Below are 17,327 nucleotides of genomic sequence, written 5' to 3'. Positions count from 1 at the left end.
ATAGCCATTGACGGTTGAACGCAAAATACATTATTTTGTATCTGATAAAGTGACCGATGTTCAGGAAACAGTGTTAGCCAGTATTGAATGAGATAGAATAGAACATAATGATAAAAATAATAGGTACATGGAAGGTTCTAAAAATATTAAAATTTGTTTGTCTTATGTCTTTTAATTTTAATTTTATTTTCTGGGGGGATTATGGTGGGAGGGGTATTTTGTTTGTATTTTTTTAATTATGTCAATTATCCAGTTAATGAAATATCCATTTTTTAACTATTTCCTTGTTATTATGATTGTTTTTGATTACATCGGGTATTATCTGATAATTTCGTGGTCCCAAGTAACAAGCATTTCTTTGTCTAATCGTTTTCTCACAACGAGGGGCGATCACAGAATTATCTCTGTTTCTTTTGTGGCAGGAGTTTTCAGCTAATATTATCTGAATATATTTTTTTTTTATATTTTTTCGAATACTCATGTCAGGAACCTGTGTGTCTCTGAAATATCATTTTTAAAATACACTTCTGAATTGTATCAAGATTCACCAAATGAACTCTCCTCCCTATTCGATTATCTCGTATGACAACTGAGACTGAACAAATGCAAAATATAGCATTTTCAAGTGTTTTATCTCTAGGAAGTTTCTGAGATATTGGAATTTAGAAAATATACCGTCCAAATTTATTACTGTTCCTTTCATTTGTAAGTCCCAAGGAAGGTGTCTATCAATTTTCACACGTAGATATCTAATTGAGACACTTTCAGTTATCTAGTAATTATTGTTGATATTGAGTTGTCCAATATCGGGCGATTTATTGGAGTATGACGTGATTGGTAATTAATTTTATCGAAGTTAACTGTGAGTCTGTTCTGTCGAAACCAACTTTCGATTGCTAGAAAATGTTCTTCTACACATAACTTGAGTTGTTCCCACGTAGTTCATGTGTATAGGATGACAGTGTCATCCGCAAAGCTCAAAACCTTACCTCTTGTATCAAGAAGGAGCAACGGGGCCTAGCACAGTTCCTTGAGGTATCCCAAGTCCCACAGTTCCTGGATTACTCATTTTATCACCAATCCGGACCCTCTATTCACAATCATTCAAATAACTTTTGAAGACTTCATAGTTGTTCTGCGAATACCAATGTTTTCCAGCTTTTCTAAAAGTTTAGGGTGACACATTGACTCACTGAGTGTCGGAATTCCTTCATGCTCTGGTGATTTTTGTGATTTCAATTCCATGATCACGTCATGTACTTCATTTGTATCAGCTTCATAAACATACAATGATTTTGGTATTCAGGATATTATTATATTTTTCAACAATTTCACAATCTGATAATAGGTTGAGGTTTATGTCTACAATGATTATTTGTATGTCTGCACTGTTTGAATGCTGAAGATACTCAACTAAGTCTGAGTTGAATTTTTTATGGTAGGTACATAGGGCCCTGTATATGGCTCCTAATTTCAATTTTTCCATCGAGATAATTTGATATCACCAATATTTTCCATATTACTTGTACAATCATAGCATATACTATAACCCCTTCATTATGAAATGTCTAATACCCCGAAATTCCTATGGTGCTGAGGTCATTCACCATAACAACAATGATATTCAATTTTTCTCTAAAGTTATTCAAGTATACCAATAGTTCATCTTCATTTCTAATAACACAAGAATATTTAAATGGATTCAGTTGAGTCAATTTTTTTCTTTGAATTTTTACCTATTCATTTGTGCATTTCTCGAATCATTTTTCTAGCGTCTTATAAAATCCATAATGAATATATATTGAATGTTATACAGCTTACCTAACACTACCCGAGTAATTATCACTAAAATGTTTGTTGAAAAATATTATTTCCACAAACAGGAAAAGGAATAAAATCAATAATAGCTATCTTTGGCAGAAAGAACTTCATACAATATGAATTGTACTTACAATAGTCTGCATAATCTTCATACCTAACTATGTCATCAATGCTCATATTTTTGAATTGTAGCAATTAAATAACAATCCTAAAATAGCATGAGTTCAATAGTGAGAAAAAATGATAACCCTGACCCAAAGACGTTTTAAAAGAAGATTCAATGATATGAAATAGAAATACAAGTTCCATCGATAAGTTTATAAAACATGCATTTTTTGCTAATTATTAATATAGTCACATTGATCAAGTTAGTTGAAATGTGCGTGCAGTGACAAGCAACATGGTTAGTATGTTATCTTTTCTGAAATAAGAGATTCACCATTATTAATAATAATATTATATCTAAATTTACTATGTTTTCGAGGTTGGAAAATTTATTATTTTTGAAGATTGGACAATAAAATGAAACAGTAGTTGTGATAGTAGATAACTATCACAACTACTAATGAATCACAACTATTGAATGAGTAATCAAAACTCTAGGACGAGCCGTAGACAACCCTAGAAGTCTGCGAGTCCACAAAAACAATTTTCAGAAGTGCTGCGTATACTATTTTCTTGGAAATCGTGTACAATAACAAATCAGTGGGACAAATTTCTTCAATATATTTCTTTGTAGAACAGAATTCCCATCAGTTCAATATTTATTTGTATCAAATATTGAAATAGAACCATTCTAATTCTCATTGATATTGATGTTTATATGAAAAATTGAGCAACTGCTGATACTGGAAGGGATTCAATTTGTTTGAAATGCTTAGTATATTTAGATGCCTTCTCTTGAAGTCAGAACAAGAAGGTAAAGTTCATGCTTAACATTGATGGTTTTCATCTGATAATTTTTTAATCGTAATAGCAAGTTTTATTTTGTCTGTGAGTGAATTGTCTATACATATACCCTCCAGCAACATTGGTAAACTTCCAGCCACCGTGTCCATTCAAATTTGTGATGTTTCCACCACTATCATCAAATAACGTCGCTGAAATTCGACGAATGCTATGACCTATGTAATTTTTAGGATTGTGTGATTTTAAAAATTCTTCGATACTCAATGCGAGATTTCTCAAACTGTTGATACTGAATCGAGCAGACTGAATCGAGCATTTTTTTTTTTGTTCAAGAATAACCTCTTATGTGGAGTATGAGATGGTCATAAAGATAAATATTGTCTATACAAGAGTAGGTTTTCTTGCCCAATCACAACAAAAGTTCCCTCAAAATGTGTTTTGAAATCTAGCAGTTTCACGAGCAGAATGTCTTTTTTGTCGTTCATTTGATCAATTGGCATTTCTGTCCAATAATCCAATAATTTAAGATACTCAGCGGGCGGAGATAACTGTATGAAGACTATTTTCCGTGTTTTCCAGCAGGTTTTTATGCCTGACTTTCCGTCTACTGCCGCCGTAGACATTTTCTTAGACGTGAATTTTTTTGATGGAAGTATGCCAGTATTCAATTTTTTATAGCACACCTAAAGTATATAGCACACCTAAAGTATGTAGCACACCTAAATTATGTACACACCTTAAATATGGAAGACCAGAAAAATCAGTAGTTGCCCATCATGTTTTGCAACAAAACTATTTCATAGACTTTATTCAATGAATGGTATTGGTCATGAATGGAATTGATCAACCACCGTAACGAATAACGATCGTTGATCAATACCTGATAGTTTACTATATAGCTTGATATCATATTTACCTGACTAGTAAATAAGGACAACATTGAATGTAGATTTAGTTTACACTTGGTGTAGTTTACACTTGGTGATCGAAACACGTGTCGACGTGTTGAAATGACGGTTTGGTATTGGGAAAAAACTCCAGTAATATTCATTACTGAACCAAAGGTTCCAAACAGTGCATCACAAGTGTATGAACATACACAATATTCAATGATCAAATTCGAATTCAAAACAAAATAAATTGCCGAAGTAGAGAGTCTGAACAGATTTCTAAGGCAAAATACCAAGACAGTCATTTTATAACATGAGAAAACTTGAACCAGCGTACTCCCCATAGTCTAGTTTCTAGTTTCTTTCAATTCAAATTTTTCCCTTCGCCTCCGAAAAATATGAACGGAAAGTCATTTAATTCTGAAGAGCGTGTAGATAATTTTTGGAAAAATGCAAGTGCCACTTGCAAAAATTGCAATAGTTATAAACACTTGACTGAAGAGAATCAAGTTTAGTTTTTTGCAAATATCCCAAAAACTCTTTGACACCTTTAAAATGTGAAAAAAATTTCAAGAAGGAGACATTTCCAAAAAAGTCGTACCTCGTGGAACAATAGGACCGATATTTGAAAATACGTTTTGAAACGGATACTCTGGCTTGCGCAAGACACGTCAACTTTGGAGCTTCAAATGAAAAACTACTATTTCAACTTTATTAATATCAAAATTGAGAATTGAGATTGCTGACGCATTTATTGGATGAATGAATGGATAACAATACGCGTTGAAAAACTCTGTAACGTGATTTTCCAATGAATTATGCGGTAGCTTAGGTTAGGTTAGGTATTCGTCCTTCCACCGCAATTCGCAAGGATTCATTGTGGTTCACTGTAGTCAAACAACTGTTTGGTTTCGAATTTCGAAGCGTGAATGAACGCCTTGGAGTCAGCCAATTCTGAAAGATTCTGCCAGATGTCTTCAAATCTTCTTGTCATCCAGGTGTTCAATGTTTGTTTGGCAAAGCCCAAAGCGATGCCAATGACAGGTTCTGGTCCGATGAAGCAACTTGCAATTATGCAAACAGAAAGTAGATGAAAATTGGGAATCAACTAATACATAATTACCTGGAAAAATCCACATCTGTAATTTTGAACCGATTAAAATACGTTATTTTGACAAATCACCATGGCAATGAAGGTATTTTAGTGGATTTTTTTTCCTGTGGGATACCCAACAGCGAATCATACTGGAGATTTTTTGACGTTTACAATAACAGACCACTTTTGACAGATTGGTTTTTATTTGTTCACATAATATTTAGTTTTGATACCTTTTAATTACAAAGCTACACGGACACCTCCTCTCTTTTTAATGACGAAAATGCAAGACTTTGAATGTTTTCAATTAGGTGTCTATGTTTAATAAAATATATATATTCAGACATTAATTTATTCACCTTTTTCCCATCCACTACTTTCAATTTTGCGTAGTTTAAATGCAAATATTCGTGGACAATTCGGAACAAATTTTCTTTCTTCAAGTTAAAGCCACAATCCTCCATTAATGCGAGTAAATAAGTCATAGTACGATGATTGATCATTACATCAGACAATTTCACGCATATTTTGCATATAGTATGATTTTCAAATCGATTCATTTTTCAAACAAAGAATTGTGTTGTTTTTACTGTCTATGCAATAGTCTGTATTGTAACAAAACACGAGTTTTTTTGATGTTTTGATTGATGCTTGCCGACGCTGGTTATGAATTCCATACCATTATAGCACGCATAACCCATATTGATAAAAACGCAAAAAACTATTTTCTACCACTTGTAGTGATAGTGTAGCATGTTGAATTGAAGAATATACTATTTTATATCTTGAAATGGTATTCCCATGCTACTACAATGAGTAAAAATTACTAATTTGAAGGCCTAAATAATTGCTGCCAAAGCTATGACGCGCTGTGAATCTATTTATGCAGCTTACCGAGAAACCTCTAAAATTTTAATTTCCTACCACTTGCAGTAAGCTCACGTAACTATAAATTGAAATCCCTAAATGGCACTTTTGCGCTACCACAATCAGTAGAAATCAACAGTTTATAGGTATTTTTGAGAATGGAAAAATAAATTTGAAAATATTCGATTTTCCACCACAATTCGATGTGGAATTTGCTTACCGAATACCACGCGAGGTCAAATTAATATCCGAAATTTTTTTTTCGCTCATGAATATTTTTAGAAAATTTCCTTCGTCTACTATTTGGGAAATTTTCAAAATATTTATGAGCTCGAAAAAACTTTCGGAAATAATTTGACCTCTAGTGGCATTACTAGTGAAAATATCGATGAGAATTTTTTGACCGCGGATCATTGTACATTCATCCAGTATCCAGTAGTTGTCTGAATTTTCTCAATTTTTGGTTTTGAAATAATATTTTTTCATTTTAGGACATGTTTTCAACCCTCTGGGAAAATTATCAATATTGTTCCTGCACTTTTTCAATCATTATTTGAACTTGAAAAATGTCAAATGGTTTTTGAGTCATTTGCAAAAACCAAACCCCTTGTTTCACTTCAGTGTTTATAACTATCGCAAGTTTTGCAAGCCGCACTTGAATTATGTCGGTGTTTATAACTATCGCAAGTTTTGCAAGCCGCACTTGAATTATGTCGAAAATCATCTACATCTACACGCTATTCCGAATCGAATGACATCTCAATCATATTCTTCGGAGGCGGAGAAAAAGTTTGAGCTGAAAGGAATTTGTGAACATTTTTTCAAAGACAATTCGTTTGAATCTGTATTTATGAAATGAAAAAAAATTGTGAATATATTTTCAGTACCTAAAGTACATTTCATTTCAAACGACTTTGGTATCAATTGATAGATTTGATAATATGTGTTAGCAATTGAATGGTCTTCAAAGTGAAATATCACCAGTTCTCCTTTGACATTGAAGGTTTTTCCTTACGCTTACTTGAATAATGTTATCGTTCAGAATGTTCATTTCATACATGTGTTTCTAACTGAGAGTATCTATTTTCAGCGCTTCACCTGGTCAGTAGTTCTACTGACACCAATAATTGTAACACAGATTTTTGCTGAAAACAATGATTGTTGCGATGGTTCAAAAAACTGCTGCGATTCAAAAACCTGCTGCGAAAACTACTGTGAAACAACTACCTGCTGCAGAAGTTACTGTGAAACAATTACTCGCTGCCACACTGCCTGTAATAAAATATGCGATAGTGGCTGCAGGACCCCAAAGTGTGCAGATGACTGCAAGAGGAGATGTAGTCCTTGTCCTACTCCTCCAAACACTGGAGACTCTACTACCCCTTCCTCGACGATAACACCTTCTCATCCTACACCAAGTGTAGTAGATAATTCGAATATTAGCAATACAAACAATGGTTCTGTTATAACAACAATCATGATAACCAACAACATCACAAATATCAATAAAATAGATATTCCTGTCACTTTTTCAAATACAAATATTCAGAATATAAATATTGAAGAATGTTGTGACACGGGTTGCGATGGAACAGTAGAACCCTGTGTAACTACAACTTCCTCAACCTCTGGACCATACACCAGAAGCCCGTACACAGTCGAAAAAAATAATGTGACTGTCATTCACACAAGTTCAAAAATCAATTGCACAAATTGCACAGACCAAAGCCAATATTCGGTGTCGAATCCAGAACCAGTACCTGTTCCTATACCAATTTATATCAAAGTTGACAATCCTATGCAATACCCACAGGCAGCCTATCCAGTTCCCCAAGAAGGATGTTGCAATGTGATTACACCTTGCATTTCCGGGCCGTTTTCGAATTGTAATCCGTATGGTATGATGTGTGGTGACCAGTGTAGTCATTCGACTATGTACCAAGTTACGAATCCTTGTATTAGTGGGTGTTACAAAAAACCGTTTGCTCCAGTGACATCCTGTTCAAACTTTGGGTATTGTCAAGTAGTTATGAGAAGTTGTTACTTCTGTAGAGAAGACTTTTATATGAATTACAACAGTTATCAACAATGTGCTGGTTGCTTTGGAATGTGACTTTTGACTCTGAAATAAAGAGCCTCAGAGTACACCTGGATTTTTATTTTCATCGAGAATTCGAAAGTTATGAAAGCAACTTGGAATTATCAACTTTCATACGAGAAAGTGAAATTTATCATAATTAATCCTATAGTATTCAGATAGCCCAGATAGCAGGCAGGAATCGCGAAAATAGCAGATAATATTCAACAAGTATTTTTTCATAGATCAAAGTAAGTACCTATTATCTACCCATAATGAAACAAAAATTCAAACATTTGATCTGGTAAACAGTTTTCCATTGTGTTTCATTCTTACTTACATAAGATATGAAATAAGTAGAAAGAAAATTATATTAAACGATTTTACTGAAGAAAAAAGATGATAATTATGTAAATAGCATTTATCAAACCACTATTCTCGGCAATATGGAAATACTACGCCTAACGATTTTATAATTTTTTATCTGATCCATACCGTAGATTACAAGGTTATATGTAATTCGCTATTTTATAATTGCAACCATCTTATATTTGCATATTTATCAAAGTCTACTACTATTCGGTAGCCGGTAGGTTCGACGTGAGTACTTTGCTATCGTACACTTGCTATTGTCCAACTCGTGTTAGGAATCATATGTTAAAAGGTATGACCTCGTTATTTCTTAGCCCGCACAAGTTTCGACTTCTAAGGGTTGTCGTTCGTAGGGGTGCGACAGCTGGTTAACGGAAAAACAGATTATTGTGCCATTTGATACCCATATTGAGGTAGTTGTGAAAAAATATGTAATCTGCCATTTTGTATCTGTGGCCATCCTGAATTCGCATCTTTTCTGAAGTATATTACTATTCCACTAGTCGAGTCCTGTTTGATACCCATATTGAGGTAATTATGAAAAAATATGTAATCCGCCATTTTGCAACTGCGACCATCCTGAATTTCCATATTTATCAAAGTGTACTACTATTCTGCTAGTCAAGTCCTGCCATTTGATACCCATATTGGGGTACTTGTGAAAAAATATGTAATAGGCCATTTGGTAGCTGCGGTTATCCTGAATTTGCATCTTTTTCAACGTATACTAATATTCCACTAGTCAAGTCCTGTCATTTGATGCCGATATTGAGATAGATGTGAAACAGTTTGTAATTCGCCATTTTTTAGCTAAGGTCATCCTGAATTTGCATCTTTTTCAAAGTATACTACTATTTCACTAGTCAAATCCAGTCACTTGATACCCATATTGAGGTAGTTGTGAAAAAACATGTAGACCGCCATTTTGTAGCTGTAGCTTGCAAGCCAAGCCGTCATTTGATACCTATGTTGGAGTAGTTATGAAACAATATTCAATACGCCATTTTGTAGTTGTGGCCATCTTGAATTCACAATGATACAGAAATCATTTAACTGTATTGTCCTCAAAACTGAATATGTTTACCAAATTTTAGATCAATCTTCAACATGAAGGAGGTCAAACTTCAATTAATATGTAGTAGTCATCATACCACTCTTCTCAGCAATCTACAGTATTGATCAGATTAAAAAAAATTATAAAATCATTGGCGAAGCGTATTCCTTTTCAATACGGCACCCAAAGATTTTTTTTTTATAAATAACATAGATTGCTGAGGAGAGTGGTGTGATGACTGTTACCTAGGACCCCCTGGATTATTTTTCAGTTTTCAGTACATTATCTTCAACATTATTTTTTTACAATAAAACCGTAATCCGCCATGTTGTAGCTACGACCATCTTGTATTTACAATAATACAGAATTCATTATAGTGTATTGTCATCAAAACTAAATCAATGTATTTTCATGAAAACCAAATTTCGCATGAATTTCTCAACAGATAGTGTGTAAAACCTCAATTACTAATCAATAATAACAATCAGGGCAAGATAAATGAAACCGTTCAATAAAAATACGTCTGTAAACTATTCAAACTGTTATTGTATACTCGTAGAAGAAAGGTTTGGTGGTTATTGATAATGGATAAAATCGAAAACTACTCAATCTATTTTAAAAATTGTTTCACCAGTAGAAAGCTACATTATCAGCAAGTAACATGGGTTATATTTTGTTGCCCAGTGTCTTTTGAATGTCGCACGTAACCAAGGTCCATTTATAACTAAGGTACTCAATATCCGCGCGACTCAGTCATACATTCAGTTACTGAGGCGGACGTCACGAATAGTTTCCATTCGTAAATATGAAGATTTTGTTGTTTATCTTTTTGTAAATCAACCAAATTCAGCTAGTTTCAATTGCCTGTTTCAACATATTTTTTCAGTATACAATGTTCCAACTACCGCTTGTATGCCGATCCCGTGGGGACATCTGAATGAAATGTAGCCTATATTACTTCTGAAACGGCTTCTAACGAGTACCTACATTGATAGAAAGGAATATTGAGATGAATTCCTTGCACTGAAATTTTTTGTAGTTACCATTCTCATCGCTGTATGAGAAGATCATTCATCCAATACTAGTAGAAATTCCTTATGAATAATATTTGAATTTAGAACTCCAAATTTTTTCTTAAAAAGATAAAAATAGGGTATTTGAATTTTTCAAATACATTTTGACGTTATGTAAAAAATTGTGAAAACAAAAGTTATAGATCTTTTTATCACCTGCAACTATGCTATTCAAACCATTTTTTACCCTTAAAAACCCACCCCCTCCCAGTTCCCGAACTCAGATCGCCTGTAATTTATTTTTCCTCTCATTTATCATATTCCCTTCCTTTTCTGATTTTTTGGTTTCAAAAATTATCAACACCGGTCTATAATTCATACTTTGCGATCTACTATAGATAAAAACACTCTGCCTATGGGCTCAAAGTTTCATTATGCTATTTGTGCTCATATTATTGCTAAATAACATGAAAAATGGAACTTTCATTCATGAAACTTTGAGGTTTTTCGTTATTACTTTTCACAAAAAGAAGGAGTAGTTCTGCTAGGGGAAATTCTATCGGCAAACTGAAAATAATTAAAGTGAACGTTTCTATTTGAAAAAGCAAATCTACGTTAATTTGTGTGTTGGATTTGTGACAACAGACAAAAATAGCTATTCATTTTCAATAAACTGTAGGGGTATTAGTAACCAATTGTTTCTTCTTTTCTTCTTCTTCAGTCTCTCAGACTGTGGTCGGAGATGTCGATGAGTTTCACTCATGAAACCACAAATTCTGTCCTATCCCTACAGACGCTGGATTGTATGTTAAGCCATAATCGAGTCAGTATGTTTACTCAAATGATAGTTCTTGCAGATATTCATCTGAGTGGGTAGTGCAGGCTTTTTGGGGTTTTATGTAGCTTAAATAGTGAATGAGTCACTGAAAGTCAATAAGTAGTCGAAACGTCACTGAAAATAAAAAAAAAACATTGTGTTTCAACTCATACCCTTTCTTTTGGGTTCAAGTCTCCAAAAACATATTATCATTGCACAAGGAGCATAGCATATATGCCTATATCTTCTTCGTTCGTAGTGTCTCATCAGCTAACATATTATATAGTATTTCCAATACCAATTGGAACAGCACAGAGAAGGAATTCCCGCCTCGACATAGGCGTCGGCATATTATTTTTCAGTGGTAGTTTTTCAGTTACTTATTCTTACAATCATAGCAATTGATCACCTCATGAAAACGTTATCTCAACTGAATTTTTCCACCATGGGTAATTACGAAAAACTTCGAAATTTAAGGTAGTTGATTCATGAGTCGAAAACTCTAAAATACAATGAAAACACAAATAATCACATTTACAAAATATTTACAAAATAATAGAGGACAACAAAATTGCTAGTAAAATCAAAATTTTTCTTCGCTACATTCGGATGAGGTGGAATCATCATCGGGTCGGATAACGATCGGATTTATGGAACTTTGCTATTTGTTCTCTTCTTTTATAACGTGGGCCACACAGTTCTTCCACACATCACTATTAACTATTTCATTCACCACTCGCCTTATATTGTCAAGCACCACAGCATTCAAAGTCGGTGACTGATTACTTTTCCGCGAGCTTTCTTCCATTGTGGCCAAAACCATTTCAATTGGATTGAACACATAATAGTATGGAGGCAAACGTAAGAGAATATGACCACGTGTTTCACACATCGAATTAATAATATACTCTTTCCTAAAATTACGTTGTTTTATGGTTGCCAGTAATACATTTTTCGTTGGAATCTTTTCAGGTAATTCCATGTCATGATTTCGCATAAAATTACCAATATCTGCTTTTTTGTGTTATTGTTTGATACTGAAGTCAATAACCGAGAATAAAAAGAAGCGTTATCCATAACAATAACCGAGTTTGGAGAAATATTTGGGAGAAAGCTGCTCACTGAACCAGCTTTCGAATAAAGCCGCAGTCATATCTTCGTGGTAATCAGCAGACGAATCTTTTATATTTTTGGCCAACAGAAGCAAAGCGTTTGATACAAAAACACTTTCATTCCCGGCATGCAAAATCATAACACGTTTTCCCCTTGAAGAAGGTGTGTTCAGAGCACAATACTTGGTTTCGTCTACCCAGCCATATTTGACAACATCATGGGTGTCAAACTAAGTTTGTCGAGGTAGATTGTATGTCTGCTGAATTCATTCGCCTCAAATATTCTTGTCGGAGTTGAACAATGCGTGTCGATTCCATTAGGACCATCCGATTGTTCAATTTTTTATATTCGAAAACACAAGACAATAAGACACCTCGTAGAGTTTCTAAAGATTTGTAAGTGTAATCGAGATAGTCGAGTAATTTATACCAAATCAATTCCGAAGTTGATACTTCATTTTTTTGGTATATACCATAAATTGTTCGCCGAATCACATCTTTTGTAGCACCATCAACGTTTGCGAATTTTTCATTCCTTTGTTTTCGTTTCATTGCAAGGTCAATGACATATCCTATTTTAATGACTCGAAGAACTGTTGACGAAATAGTTTCGTTAACTCGCATATTCCATTCACAATAGCATTCTGTGAGTGTGGCAGTTTTCCGTCTTCAAGCATTCATGAATATTTGAAATTACTCGCTGAACTTGAACATGTAAGTCCTTATTTTAAAATTCCGGATCCTTGTCGATTGACACAGATTCCTCACACGTAATGTTATTATTTGTTTCAAAAGGTCTCCAGGAAGCCATATTGATGAAAGTACCCAAAAACACTAAGATTTTCACAAAAATCGATTAAAACGATGAGATTGGAACCTTTGGTGTTAAAGTTGAAAACTTTTTCTAGAGATCAATTACCCTAACACCAAACTGATATTTTTGCACTCCACACGCGTTTCGCTAACAAGGTTAGCATCTTCAGGAAATCAAATTGATACTGAATCTAAAGACAAGGGTTAGCTATTTATATACCAGAAGTTTTTTGGTCCGATGTGGACTTTGTTTGTTAAATGATTATTATTCTAATTTTTTTCGGTAATGAACTAGTGGAACCACTACCTGCAAAGTAATTTGTCCGCTTTTTAATCTATTGTTGACAAATTAATTTGCAGGTAGTGGTTCCACTAGTTAATTACCGAAAAATCAATTAGGAGAATCATCATTTAACAAACAAAGTCCACATCGGATCAAAAAACTTTAGGTATATAACAGCTAACCCTTGTCTTTAGATTCAGTATCAATTTGCTTCTTCTGAAGATGCTAACCTTGTAAGCGAAACGCGCGTCGAGTGCAAAAATATCAGTTAGGTGTTAGGGTAATTTATCTCTAAAAAAAGTTTTCAAAAATTGGTTTGCAAAACCACTCACTACCCCACCTATCCCCACAAACACACGGCACTGATACAGAAATATTGTGAAACGGACAAAAAATTAGTATTCAGTTAGTCCAGCTAGCCAAGCCTTTATTCCTTAACTACATTTGATAGCACGTTTACTTACTATCTGGGCGACTAGGGGCCATAGGCAAGAAATGTTTTCGTATTTTCATTGCCGTTCCAATTGAATATGGATAGACTATAACTAATAATAATTTTTCCCTGTATATCAGATAACTCGTTATGAGAATCATTATTCTATTTATCGTCAATATTGTTATCACCAAATCTGATTACAGTGAAATGAAATATTATTAGTGTTGGCCATGTCTACTATAGGACATCAGGAATATTGTGAGCATGTTTGATATAAAACACAGATATCCCTAGATCCCACTAATGTGTAGAAGATTAACGTCAGTAGCCGATTATTGTATGAAAATTTACATTGTGATGAGTAAACATTTTATATGACAGTGGTAATGGTTGTGATAAAATGCCCTAGGTTTGTTTTCTGTATGCTCTATCGTATGAGAATAATGACATTTCTGTACTTCGCTATGGCTTTGAAGAAAATTAAAAAATAATTGCTAATAATTCTATCCCCATTTCCAGAGATATCCATAAATGAATTCCGAAATCATCAACCTCAAATACCAAATCTCTTTTAGTAGGATTTGCTGAATGACTGCACGAATTCAACTACTTCCCTGGCTAATGCCACGAGGAACATTGGAATATGTTTGGCTTGAATCACCTATAGATCAGTTTGGGAGTACTATTCCTCGTCAGTGCAGGACATATCCAACCAAGGTAGCAGAATGTGCCTGGAACACGAGTGACTTTATTTTGACTACGGAATCTATGTCAGAGGAGAAGCATGCCAAAGAGGGAAGGAACATCTCATATACTAACACTCTAGCATAAATCAAAGTCAATCTGACGACTGTATCGAGGTATATTGTATATTGAGAAAATAAGTCATTCAAGTAACACTTCATTGTGAGATTTCCACTAGAGAGTTCACAAAACTGCAACACGTGTTTCGCTATACGATATCTTCATCAAGTGAAACACTTGTTGCGAGTTTCTTGAACTATCTCGTGGTAATCATACAATGAAGTTTCACTTAAAAGAGTTATCGGACAATTCCATCGCATATCTTGGGTAAATATATATTTCGAAATAGGAATTCGAAACATTCACCTCCTCCAACAGATCTTACTGTTGAGTGAAGTAAACTAAACAAACTCATGATCTGTTTATCTTTAAAGGTCACGGCCATATTGTTTTGGGATGTTGTAGCACAATTCACACCGATTACATCGAAGAAGGTGAAACTATTACTGAAAAATATAATGTACAGCAGCTGGACGAATTTGAATCGAAAGCAATCATATTCGTTCAAAAAGAAAGTATTCAATACAATGTATTGTTATTCACATCGACGATGGCGATGACCAGAATCCATGAATTGGGCTAGGAATCAGTTCCCTATCAATTAGTTCTACTACTACATGTTTCCAGACTGAGGTAATGGCTCAATGATAAGTGATTTTCGTTCGTAATTGCAAAAGACAAGTTTTTAGTTGGATAATATTGTAAAATCGTTATATGATATAAAGAGCTTGAAGCGGATTTTTTGAGAAGTAGCTGAAAAATCTTTTTCGTTTGCCTAAGTTGACAACTAGACTGCAAGCCCATGCTGAATGTCAGAAGATCATTTAATATATTCTAAATATGTATGTCTTAGGCCTGAAGTAGGCCTGTGATGGTGCACATGAAAATCTTTGAAAGAAGAAAACATAAACCCGAGTAGGGGTAATTTGCCAAAAGTTTTTGAAAAAGTTATTTCCATATCCAAAAAATCTTTGTACGCTTTCGTGAAATTATTTTCTTATATTGAAAAATGTGTTTTTTTGGTCAAGAAATACAAATTATTTCATTCATGGGGTGATAATGTGAGATCAACCGTAAAAGAATGAATGATCTTGAATGCTAGTTTCTGGTTGAAGTGTTGATCTTATGTTTACAGTCTCCTGAACCCACGAATTTATACGGCATGACATAAATGACTTTTCTTGATATAGAAAACTATTCTTTGAACGGCAGAGTTCAACCCACCAGAGAAATTATATATTCCAATTTTCATTCGAAAGGTTTGTTCTATTAGCGTATGTGTCTTTTCTTGGCATATTTATCTGTGTTCTTACACGCTTCATATTAGATTCACCTGTATGTATGTATATATGTATGTTGTTTGTAATTCTCAAGCTCGCGATCCCTATTTGACAGAATTACCTACATTATTGCTTGATCTATTCGCGGACAGATGGCGCTGTACCTAATATCCTCGATATATCGACATTATTGCTTCATCTATTCGCGGCAGATGGAGCTGTACGTAACCTCCTTGATATATTGGCATTATTGCTTGATCGATTCGCGGGCAGATGGCGCTGTACGAACATATCAATGGTCATTTTTCTAAACAATATACCGCTGATTGATCCCAGAGTTTAAAAGTCCAAGAAACACGTTTTCATAGCATTCGAAACTAAAAGATGAAAAGTAAATATAGTTTAAAAAATTAAAAAATACGCTTTTAAAGAACGTCGAACTAAAAAGTTGAAAATATTTTTTTTTAAATAAGCTTAAAACAATAACGAATGAAAAATACTGGTATTATTGTGAGAAAAGCATGGGCACTGTGTGCCATATTTTTTTTATATCACAATAATACTAGTATTTTCGTTCGTTATTGTTTTAGGCTCATTAAAAAAAATATTTTCAATTTTTCAGTTCGACGTTCTTCAAAAGCGTGTTTTTAGTTTTTAAAACTATATTTATTCTAATAAAACTTCATGTTTCAACAAATTATTTTCAGCTCTACTGCTTTTTAGATTGAAAACATATTCAACACACAGCATTGGCAATGATCTTTGTAATTTTGTTGATTATTTCCTTCCTACCGATAAAACATGATTTTGCAATGATTCAGCGCTTTTTTTAACAGCTATAAAACTGACAGGCATTAAATTAACATCCAGGTGTTATCACTTCTTAATCATACGGCCTATTTATGCATCATTTTCGCAACTTCAATCACTCTCAGTGCCCTGATCAAATTCATTTAATGGAATCAAATATTCCAATATGGCTGTGACTACATTATGAAACTTTGCAGAAATGCTTCTGCAGAAATTCTCAGGTTCAATTCAATATTATGATTTTGACAGTAACTAGACTCTGACGCTATTGAGACAACTCAAATGAACATGTAATTCAAATAAAACGTACAAATATCATTAACAGATGCTAGAAACCGAAATGAAAAACAATTGTCACACTCTATTATTCCTCATAACCTCACTAAAATAAGGCAAAGATCTTCCGATTAAAGCTCTACTTTGAATTCCAACAATTTATTTATGATATTCAGAAATGTCACTCGACAGTAGCGCATCAACCACTAGGGTTACATGATTGTATTCAAATTAGATGAAACATATTATTATTTGTCAAGAATGACAGATATAATAAGACGTTTTAATTCGTATCGAAACATTATTCTGAATAGTAGCAACTATTCTTAATTTCTAGGTATGCACATTGACAATAAGCTCAAACTTATTGAACATATCAAGCAACTTAAACATAAACTTTGTTCTGGATGTTACGCAGTGAGAGTAACTTCAATAAATTTGGAAATAAAAACTGCCAGAACGGTGTATTACACTCTCGTTGAATACCACCTACGTTATGAAATACCGTTTTGGGGACTATGCAATTCATCAACACTTCTGTCTGTATTAGTACTGCAGAAACGGGCTATTAGTTATATGTGCACGATTAAACTTCTT

At 33.8% G+C, this 17,327-nt stretch overlaps 1 long non-coding RNA gene across 1 annotated transcript; it reads left to right on the top strand.

The window, feature by feature from the left end:
- The first annotated feature begins 1,930 nt into the window (after positions 1 to 1,930).
- LOC111507660 (uncharacterized) lies at positions 1,931 to 7,728 on the top strand. Its single transcript, XR_012467193.1, has 2 exons — positions 1,931 to 2,224; positions 6,674 to 7,728. It is a non-coding gene; the product is annotated as an uncharacterized lncRNA (long non-coding RNA).
- Positions 7,729 to 17,327: the final 9,599 nt, after the last annotated feature.

This window comes from Leptinotarsa decemlineata, unplaced genomic scaffold (assembly GCF_025532065.1).
Source record: "Leptinotarsa decemlineata unplaced genomic scaffold, Ldec_3_MD MMD2_tig00026328_RagTag_RagTag, whole genome shotgun sequence".
Classification (NCBI taxonomy): domain Eukaryota; kingdom Metazoa; phylum Arthropoda; class Insecta; order Coleoptera; family Chrysomelidae; genus Leptinotarsa; species Leptinotarsa decemlineata.
This window is presented reverse-complemented; position numbering and strand designations above follow the sequence as displayed.